The following is a 9,146-nucleotide window of genomic DNA, read 5'->3' on the forward strand; positions in this document are numbered from 1 at the left end:
CAATTTGAAACTATCCATCATGGAATTCCAACTCCACATATCTTCCATCATTTCACATAATCACACAAGACTGTGAAGAAAATCACAGATTATGCTTTGAGATGCAAAAAGACTTACATAAATTGACCATTTTTCTAAATGGAACAATCTAATATGTTAATTCCACCAAAATTAGTTAATAAATTGAATGCAACTTTAACCAAAATTCCAATAGGATTTTTCTTGGGATGTGACAAAGTGATTCAAAAGTTCATCTGTTAGACTACTCATGAAAAGTTCAAGAAAGTTTTGAAGAAGAACAATTATGAAGTGGGAAGTTGTATTGCTAGGGATTAAAAGTTACTAAACTACAGTAATGAAATGGTAAGGTAGCACAGTTGATTGATCAATATATTAAAAAATCCAGAAAGAGAACACAAAGTATTTAAGAAATTTGGTATATGATAAAAGTAGTTCAGGTAAGAATTGTGTTCCCAGCCACCAACATGCCAGTGTCACTCTCTAATGCCAGCGCCACCTCTAGCTCGCAGAGCACCAGCCCAAGAGAAGGCGGGTAAGTAAGGAGGTCTTCCTACCATGGCTCTTAACAAGTCGACTGCCCGCAAATCCACCTGTGGTAAAACACCCAGGAAACAGCTGTCTACAAAAACCACTGGCAAGAGTGCGCCCTCTACTGGAGGGGTGGAGAAACCTCATCATCACAGGCCTGGTACTGTGGCGCTCTGAAATTAGACGTTATCAGAAGCCCACTGAACTTCTGATTCACAAACTCCCCTTTCAGTGTCTGGTGCCAGAAATTGCTCAGGACTTCAAAACAGCTCTGCACTTCCAGAGCGTAGCAATTGGTGCTTTGCAGGCGGCAAGTGAGGCCTATCTGGTTGGCCTTTTTGAAGACACCAACCTGTGTGCTATCCATGCCAAGCGGGTAACAATTATGCCAAAAGACATCCAGCTAGCATGTCGCATGAGTGGAGAACGTGCTTAAGAATTCCCTACCATGGGAAACATTTCATTCTCAAAAATATTTTTTTTTCTCTTCTTTCTGTTATTGGTAGTTCTGAACGTTAGATATTTTTTTCCCATGGGGCCAAAAGGTACCTAAGTATATGATTGCGAGTGAAGAAATAGGGATCAGAAATCAGGTATTGACCGTTTTTCCATTTTCATTTGTGTTTGACTTTTTAATATAAATGTGGGGATGTAAAGCATTAATGCAAGTCAAAATGTTTCAGTGAACAAGTGTCAGCAGTTCAACTTTATAACAATTATAAATAAAACAAATTTTTTTGGACAATGCCAGCATTTGAATTTTTTTAAACTAGTGAATTTCTTATTGATGGCAACTAAATGGTGTTTGTAGCTTCCATCCATTCACTATACTTTACTGAGTTGTCCTACATGCAAGTACATGTTTTTAATGTTCTGTCTTCTGTGCTGTTCCTGTAAGTTTGCTATTAAAATACATTAACCTACAAAAAAAGTAGTTCAGGTTAATTATGCAAATGATGGTTTATTCAGTAAATGATGCTGGGAAAATTAATTGATCATTAAATGCAAATAAAAATCAGGTCCCTACCTCTCCCAAAATACCAAAATAAATTTCAGATAGCTTACAACTTTTAACGTAAAAAACAAAGCTACAGAAGAACCAGTAAATGTTTACATGATCTTCCCGTAAAGAAAACATTCCTAAATATAACACAAAAAGCAGACACTATAGGGTAAAAACAGATTAAATTTGACTCTGCAAAAAGTCCATTTGTAAGAAGTACAATAGAAATGACAATGTAGGAAAAACCTTTGCTGCCCATATAACAGACAATTTAAAAAACTTCTTACAAATTTAAAGGAAAAGACATGCTAATAGGAAAACCCACTTGAGCAAAGGACATAAGCAATTTGCCACAGAAGTACAAATGACAACAAAATTATGAAAAGTTAAGTCTACTGAGTAAGTGAAAGTTAAAAAAAAAAGCTGGGTGTGGTGACACACATCTGTAATACCAGCTCCTGGGGAGGCTGAGGAAGGAGGATTGAAAGTTTGAGGCCAGCCTGGGCAACTTAGGGAGAAACTGTCTCAAAGTCAAAACTAAAAAGGGCTGGGGTGTAGCTCAGGTCTGGCATGTGTGAGGCCCTGGGTTCAATTCCCAGTACTTAAAAAAAAAAAAAAAAAAAGATCTCACTCTCTTCCCTTTCTTTCTTTTCTATTTATATATATATATTTTATATATTACATTTTTATATATATTTTATATATTATATATTTTTGTATATTATATTATATTTATTTATAATAAATAAATAAATTTATTATAAATTATTATATATATATATATAAGCAACAATTTCCTTTGCTGGTGGAGTATTAATGGCAACCTTCTGTATAGCCAGTTGTAGTCAGAATCAAAGGCCTTCTCAACATGCATAGTTTTCAATCTAGTAATTATACAGAAATATGTTTTAGGGGAATAATCAGAGATATGTGCAAATGTATCTTAATAATTACATCCTGGGGAATTTTATTTATTGTAGTTAAAAGGAAGAAATAATCCAAATGTAGTTTTAGGGAACTAGATGAATAAACAATGTATGTTGTTTTAGAATAGTAAACAGTTATAGGAGATTACTATGCAGCTGATGTTATAGAAAATATTTAATGACATGAAAAATGCTCCTGACAATTTATATTGCTAAGTGAAAAAGCATATTACTGAACTATATGCATGATGTCCTCCTATGTTTATTTGATTATTTACCCACATGCACACACGGTATGAATTATGCATTAAAAATGATTTTTCTTTTTACTACTATGCATTATTACTGTGCACATTTATTGATTTTCTAGTCAGAAAAATTAAAAATTACTATAAATTGTTATTAAAAAGAACTTCCCAGATACTGGTCCATAGTTTTTTAAGAGTCTGGAATTATAAGAATATTCAAGTCCTAATATTTACTTCTATACTACATGGATTTTGTTTACTGAATCTCATGGCTTTATCAATTTTGTAGTAAAAGAAAAAAAGCAATTTAAAAAGAAAGGATTGAGGCACAAAAAAGTTCAGATTCTTTTCTTTTTAAAAAAAATTGTTTTAGTTGTAGATGAACACAATGTATTTATTTATTTATTTGAAAGTGTTGCTGAGGAGCAAATCCAGTGCCTCACACATGATATGCAAGTACTTTACCACTGAGCCACAACCGCAGCCCTCCCCACTCCTTTTTAAAAAATTTATGGTGCTAGGGATTGAGCCCAGAGCCTTGTACATGCTGCATAAGTGCTCTACTACTAAGCCACACTCACATCCAAGAAAGGCATCCCCTTAACACAACTATTTCATTTTTAGAAATTTTCTTAACCCTGAATATGAGCAAGTATTTATACAGAAATTTTTCATTATAGCAGTATGCATAATGGAAAAAAAGGAAACAAAAAATGTGATAACAAATATAATATACAAATACCATCTAAATCTCTAACATGGAGATGAGTAAATACATTGTAACAGGTCCGACAGTGGCAGATGGAACTACATAGCATACTGAAGAGCATCATCTAGTCTGCCTTGGTCCACAGCTCAGCTCCGCCACTTACTAGCTGTGTGACATAAGTTACTTAACTGTTCTGAATATCACTTTCCTCATAGGTAAAAGAGCGCCTACCTTATGAGATGGTTATGAGGATTTTTATCAGTCAGAGTCCAGGCAGGAAACAGATGAGACACTCAAACTAGGTAACTGAGGAGAGTTTACTGAAAGGCCTCTTTAAAAAGCCGAGGGCCCAGGATTAGGGAAGTAAGAAGCCTGGGTGCAGTAGTCTAGGGTGGTAACAGGAAGTTGTAGGGAGCAATTGAGCAGTTTTTGGAGACTTGGAGAGAGAGGTGGGGGGAGGAGTGGATGAAAGGATACTGCCCAGCAACCCTTCATAGATACTTTGACTTCCAGTCTCCTGGCTGCAAAACTGCTGCATACAAACAACCCTAACATCTCAAAGGTTGCTGACTATGAACACTTGTTTTTCTCACTTCCAGGTTGACTAAGGCAGCTTGGCTTCAGGCCTTGGGTTGGGTTTAGGTCTGCCTCATAGGCCTCTCATATTGGGACTAGCGATCAAGAGGCCAAGACAAACCTGCAAGTCCATTCCAGGCCTCTGCTCATGTCAAGACTACAAACATTCTGTTGGTCAAAGCACATCATATGACTGAGCTTAAAAACAAATAAATAAAGCAGACTTAAAAACTTTTTTAAAAAATGTTTGTTCTTTTTAGATATGCATGACATAGAGTATATTTTGACATATATAGACCTGGAGTATAACTTATTCTAATTGGGATCCCACTGTTGTGGTTTTCTTTATTTTTTTTAATGCAGTGATGGGTGATGGGAATAGAACCCTGGGTCTCATGCAGGCTAGGAAAGTGCTCTACCACTGGCCTGTCTCTCTGTCTATATAGCAAATTCACATAGCAAATCCTTACACAGGAAGAGAGGGAGAGTCTAGTTGGGAATGACAGTCTAATCCACCACCTCTCCCCACTGGCCAACCTCAAGGAAATTAGAGGACACAGAAGCTATCTCACAGCTTACAAAGGTCAGCCTCCTGGGTGCATAGCAGGGCTGTAGAGAGGGCAGAGGTCTTGAGGGACAAAGATATCTGTGCAACACTGTATGAGTTACTGTTCTTAATGATCATAAGACAGTGGCTGATACATACAAAATGCCATGTGAGAGTTTGTTAAATAAAACAGTAAAATATGGTGCCATTGAGAATGATGTTTTCAAAAATATTTAATTAAATGTTTAAAAGACTCATGATGAATTATTAAGTGAAGGAAGTTCTAAAACAGGTATACATTATCAATCACCTTTAAAAAATATAAAGTACCTAGAAGAAAGACTGAAAGGAAGTTAAGCAAAGTGCTCATGCTGTTGCTGGGTGGTGGAATCCCTGTGAACTGTCCTGTGTTCATCCCTGCTCTGAGTTCAGAACCAGGTGGCCACACGTGACCTCACAAGGTGTGTGCTACGCAACTTCAGGAAGCCCCATTTCTCCGTCTTTACAGCTCCAGCTTGTACAACCTCTTCCATGGCCCACAGTTTCTAAAACACACGTGTTGTTTTTGTACAAATAAAAGCAGTTTTAAAAAACTGTGCCCTTGACTTATCTTCCTAAAACATTTCAAAGACAAATGAAGTTGACCTAGTTTGTCTTTTTTATTAGAGCACAAAAGAAATGACCCCTGTACTCTAGAACAATTGTTATAAAGGTCTAGACAATCAGGAGTGTACAGACATGCCTGTAGAACTGAAAAGTATTGACTTAATGTATGCCACATAAGTAAACATATTTGTCCTGACTTATTGAATTTTTTAAAAACCCTGAGATATATTTTATCTACTGGAGAATTCCAGAACTGCTGGATCAGAAATGATGGATATAAGAATAAAATGCTAATATTAAATTCACAGTGGAGAAGATTTAGAGTAAAAGGATTTTAAAGTAAAATGATTTCTCTCTCCACACACAAGACAAAAGGAGCCTGGCTCTTTTTTCTTATTACTTTTTGTTTGTTGGTTTGTTTTGTGTATATGTGTGGTCGGGGGTATACTGGGGATTGAACCCAGGAGTGTTCTACCCCTGAGTTATGCCCCCAGACCTTTTTTTTCTTTGGAGACAGGGTCTTTCTAAGTTGCCCCAGTCGACCTTGAACTTGTAATCCTCCTGCTTTATCCTCCCAAGTTGTTGGGATCACAGGCATGTGCACTGTGCTCAGCTAAGGAGCCTGGTTCTTATTGGTATCCAACTTCATACCTTCATGTTTCTTGTATATGAGATAATAAATATCATTACTAATTAAGCCACTGAACTTGGGTGTTCTATTCATTGCAGCCAAAGCTCTTTGAGACTCTCCTCTCCCTAGACAGAGTTAAAAACCCCTCCTCTATGTGCCCATAATCCCTCACCTGTATCTCTATTTTGGAACTTAGCATGCAGTGTAATAGTCATCTACATGACTTATTTGTAAGATCATCCAAAGAAGTCATGAGTTTTCTTTCATTTTTATAACTACAGTATGCTTCTGGATACCTAACACAGAGACATTAGTTCAGTTGCTGTCAGGAATTTATATGCTCACTGTTCTGGGAGGCATGGAGGGGGCTCTTCCTCAAGGTGGAGAAGTGGTGGACCCAGCTGTGTGCACACACACACAGGAAGTCCTGACACTGTGGGTCAAGGCTGGGCAGAAAAGACCCAGGGAATGCTGCCCAAATCATGAGCCCCTGGTAGTGCACTCCTGAAATCCAGTCCATAGAACCAAAAATAACTCTAGGTGCAGGGCTGGCAACCCAGAAGAGTGTGTCCCTTCCTCCATTTGGGCTTGAGGTTCTATTTTTATTTATTTAATTATTTATGTTGCTGGGGCTTGAACTCAGGGCCTTGTGCATGCAAATGCAAGGCAGGCACTCTACCAACTGAGCTATATCCCCAGCCCACTGGGGTTCTATTTAGAATATTTTATTTTCTTATTCTTTACATTTTGGGAGATTAAAATGTTGGTTGTGTCACAAAGCCAAACTGGAGGATGCAGGATAGTTGTGAAGCATGGGAATACTGTCCTTTTTTTTTTTTTTTTTTGCAGTGCTGAGGATCGGACCCAGGGCCTTGTGCTTGTAAGGTAAGCACTTTAACAAATGAGCTATCTCCCCAGCCCAATACTCTCCTTTTTTTTAACTGGCCCTCCAAAATGCCACCCTCCACCCCTGCTGGGACAAAGCCTGTCCGACTTGGTTTAATACATGACTCGGGGAACAGAGCTGCAGACACATCTGCAGTCTGCCCATCAGGCTGTCAACTGCTGGCTGAAGCAGAAGTGGATTCAGAAAGCCAGCTCTGTCTGGCTGACAGGATGTGGGGCGGGAGGGTCTAGCAGGTTGGGGATGTGGGTGGGTTGGAGTGGGAAGATGAGTACATGAACAAAGACATGGACTTCTACACCAGATGATCCGCTACTTCGAACTCTTTAAAATTCTTCTCCTTTGGTTTGGATCACTAAGAGGTCACAATGTTTAAACAAGTTCTCCCCGTCTTGATATGGCTTTTACTTTCAAATACTAGGGGAAGAGCACCTCTGAACCAGCTGAGGAATGTAGTTGTAAAGCTTGGACTGGTTCATGATATCATTGTATTTTTATACTTTCCAATAGGGTGGCTAGAGTCATCCACAGCAGAAATAGGCAGGATTCTTGCTGGGCTTGGTGGCACATGCCTGAAATCCCAGCGACTTGTGAGGTAGGCAAGAGGATTACAAGTTCGAAGCCAGTCTCAGCAGCTTAGTCTTAAAATTAAAAAAAAAAAAAAAAAAAAAAAAAGTAGTATTGGGGAAAGTAACTGAGTGGGGATTGACGCTGGGTTCAACCGGCAGCACATGCATTTCCATGTGTGCATACTCATATACATACAGACACACATGGACAGACAACACACACACACACACACACACACAGACACACATGATTCTGAGGTTGAAGTTTGGAGCCTCATGTTGAAGGAAAAGTTACTAGTGGCACAGTGCCACTCTAAGAGTGTGTGTGTGTGTGTGTGTGTGTGTGTGTGAGAGAGAGAGAGAGAGAGAGAGTTCCAAATGGGATATTGAACAAGTCTGATAAACTAATTTGATAAAGTGTCAAAGGTAGAGAATAGCTATCTATGGCAGATCACTGGAAGCTCATTTGCTGCTTAGCAGTTACTTTCAATGTCTTGCCTCAAAGGAGGGTGTCCTGCAGAGATGTTAAGCCATATGGTAAGTTTCCTCCGGCAGGGGCTTCCTCTGGCACCCCTCAATCATGGCCTACAGGAAGCTCCTATTTATTGTTCTGCACTCAAGGCAGGACAGGATTGTAAAAAATGTGGTGAAAGAGATTGGAGCTTTCTAGGTCTAATTCAAAAGGAACAAAATCCAAGTGGTCCTAGAACAGGGACCCTTCAAGTCCCACCCTGCTGTAAGACACACTTCACTGCTCAGGCAGAAACAGGAAGTACGTGAATGAGTACACAAACCACCGTGAACGTGACGGTGGCACCATTTGGGGGTTTACTCAACGGAGTAAGTTGAGCGAATCAGGCTCCATTCAACCAGTCAGAGACAACCTTTCCCTTGAGGCTCCAGAGCCTAATGCTGCCCTAGCTCAAATTGTAAACAGTGTACCTGCCCCAAGCCCTGCTCCACAGCCACAGTCTCTACATTGCTAATCCTGGCCAATCCTCAAGCAAATGAATCTCCTGGGTTCTCAGGGGACTGGGCGAGAGTGTAGATGACTCAGTGTGCTCTATCCCCACTATTAGCTAAACAGCTCAAAGAAGTAGTCTATGACTTTGAGTTAGTAAGGTCAGTCTTATGATGGAATACTTTGTGGCAGGTACAGCAAGTGAGTAGTACATGCAAACCTTTAAGACTAATTTTTGTACCATGAAAGAAAGGGGAAGTTGGAGTAAGTACACTGAGACTCCAGTTATTTCTGAGTTTGGATGTGATTGTGCTTCATTCATGTCTGCAACATTTCTTCTCATCCATCTGCCTTCGGGGATCTGCACTGAACGAAGAGTGAGTCACCATTTGGCCACATCTTCTCTTCGGTATTCAATCCCTTAATGTAAAAGAGAATTAGGCAAGAGGATTAAGAGATTAAACAAGATTCATTACTGAATTATTAAAAATTAAGCTCTGGCTTAAAATAACCTAGAGGAAATGTGTACAACCACCCAAGAGACACAAAAACTCCTTGTTCACGCACAATAGATATTATCTACTAGTTTCTTGATAACATCAATAACCAACAACAATATACTTAAAAGGTATCATTAATATTTCTTCATTCATCAGGAGAGCGTACTGAACCACTGACAGGGGAGTACAGACTTAGCAATTACTCTAGTCCTGGGAGGGGCTAACCTGGTATCTCTCCTCTGTAACAGGACCAGCTCTTTCCCAGTAGTGACTCAGTGTTTCCAGTCACTACACCATCAAACTCTTGTGGGTTGGTAAGCCCCTCCGGCAAACTCTGGGGTGGGGCTTAAGTAAGATAATGAAAACTAGAAGTAAACTTTCCTTCTTCCTTTTTAATGACAGCCTTGGCCTCCAAGT

The 9,146-nt window shown here is 39.2% G+C and overlaps 1 pseudogene; it reads left to right on the forward strand.

Moving 5' to 3' along the window:
- Nucleotides 1-576: 576 nt before the first annotated feature.
- LOC124989598 (histone H3.3C-like) lies at nt 577-985 on the forward strand (annotated as a pseudogene).
- The last annotated feature ends 8,161 nt before the right edge of the window (nt 986-9,146 follow it).

Source organism: Sciurus carolinensis, chromosome 7 (assembly GCF_902686445.1).
Source record: "Sciurus carolinensis chromosome 7, mSciCar1.2, whole genome shotgun sequence".
Lineage (NCBI taxonomy): Eukaryota > Metazoa > Chordata > Mammalia > Rodentia > Sciuridae > Sciurus > Sciurus carolinensis.